We start from the raw sequence: 1,998 nt of genomic DNA, 5'->3' as shown, positions 1-1,998 counted from the left end.
ATGATTATTGTTAAAATAAGAAAATTGCAGATATTTGATGACATTTGCCAACATCAATTTTAACTACTGTTATCCTGCATAATCTGGTAGTCCTCTGGTTGATCAGTTGTAATTAGTTTGACGTTCATAAACTGAAAATGTCTGATGAGTTGGCCTTGAAAGAGAGGTAACTGATTTATCAGCTATCACTGGCACTGAAATGCGTGGGTTGATCCCTGGTTGAAGTTTAGGAAAATGAAGTTCATTGGCAGATATTTTGTGATATCTTTATGGAAAAGTAGAAGGCTCCAACATCAGTCTAAAATAATTGCTCTGTATGGGAGAGAAGATGCTGTACTGAGAAATACAAGTTGTAGTTGTAATGGAGTTCACAATACGGCCATTTGTTTCATTGTAGCTGATTTGAGAGTGCCCGTGGACAGGGGTGAACTGATTGAAAATAGCTCGTTGATCCACTGCAATTTGTTCTGGTGGTCTCACTGACATTGATGATGGAGGAGGAAAATCACCTCTGATCGGGGTTGTTGTATCACCAATTATGTGGCTAGTAGAGGGCTTTCTTATTAGAGGCATGTTTAAATTTGCAGAAGGTAAAAATGCACTTTCTCCACTAGTGTCAGCCACAAAATCAGAATTATGTTTATCGACATTACCCCTGATTTAAAGTATTTCTTGTTGAAATCTTCAGCCAATGAAGACAACAGACAAGAATTTTTAATCTCAACTCTTCTTTTTATTCTCACTAAAAGCTGGGGACAGCCTCGTTTAACATTTGGATTATGATACAAATGCAGCTACAACCAATGGAGAAACATTTTAGTAAAATTTTAAACCAAAATACAAGACTACAATAAGGCTAACTTATAAAACCTCAGATTCCACGTTTACAATGCAAAGATAATATCATCAAAATATGAACATTGCTGACGATATTTTGAAGTTCCTTATTTGGAAACTATGCATTTAAATAGTATACTCATCAAATTTAAGAAGTCAGCCATTGCAGTAACAGTGAATGCCACTTTTTATAAGCAGCCTTAATACCTTTATTTAGATTTCTGGAATTATTCATAGTTGCAAACAAAGTTTCTCATAATATTGACTACTTAAGGCACTATCCTCATTTTTTAGAAAAAATAAAGGATTTTAGCCTTAGTAGTTTTATACAATTTTCAAAATTTAGCTTTACTTTTATATTATCATTGATTGATATACAAAATAAAATTTTATATATAAGTTACCATGTGGTAACTAAAATTTCTGAATACCTTTCTTAAAACAGAGACTTCTTTTTCTACTGCCAGAAAGTCAGCTAAACAAGCAGAACCTTGAAAATTCTACCGCACCTTCTTAAACCCATATAGGTTTAGCTGTCTAAGTAAACTTTTCATACTTCCAGTTTCAAATATTCTGAAAGGGGCCTTTCTTTCCAAAACTTCCTTCTTAAAGACATCTTCATCAATCACTATGAAATATCCATTATCATCCCACCAGATGGATTTAAATTGGTCACTCCCAGCTATTTTCCAGAGTTTTCTTGGAAATGTCAGATAACGAAAATCATTATCTTCATCTGGTTCAGAGACACAATGTGTGTATCATGGTGTTTTTATCAAGGATTCTTCAGACAAAGTCTGAAAAGCATTTTCTTCAATCATAGACCTCAAGTCCAAGTCCCCAGAAAATGTTTCATCACACAATAGAGATCTACCGGATTTTGCTGAACCAGTTGGTCCATCTTTACAAGACACAACTTGAATTTCTGAAGAATCATGTGCCATCTCAATTAAATTTATCAACAGCTACTTTTCTAATCTGCATGATTTTGAGCACTGCAGCATCAAATGCTGCTTTAGCAGGCCTGCACAGATAAACTGCTAGACCTTCACAATGAAACTCAACTTGAGTAGCTGTGACATTACAAAACAACTGGCCTCTCAGCAACTCAAGTGTAACATTCAGCCAGTGTTTACTTGTCATTCATCCAGTTAAAATGAA

At 34.6% G+C, this 1,998-nt stretch overlaps 1 pseudogene; it reads right to left on the bottom strand.

The window, feature by feature from the left end:
• Positions 1-1,226: 1,226 nt before the first annotated feature.
• Positions 1,227-1,781, bottom strand: LOC140692810 (heat shock transcription factor, Y-linked pseudogene; annotated as a pseudogene).
• Between the last annotated feature and the right edge of the window lie 217 nt (positions 1,782-1,998).

This window comes from Vicugna pacos, unplaced genomic scaffold, assembly GCF_048564905.1.
Source record: "Vicugna pacos unplaced genomic scaffold, VicPac4 scaffold_17, whole genome shotgun sequence".
Taxonomy (NCBI): domain Eukaryota; kingdom Metazoa; phylum Chordata; class Mammalia; order Artiodactyla; family Camelidae; genus Vicugna; species Vicugna pacos.
Note: the sequence above shows the minus strand (reverse complement) of the source record. Positions and strands in the feature narration are given on the sequence as shown.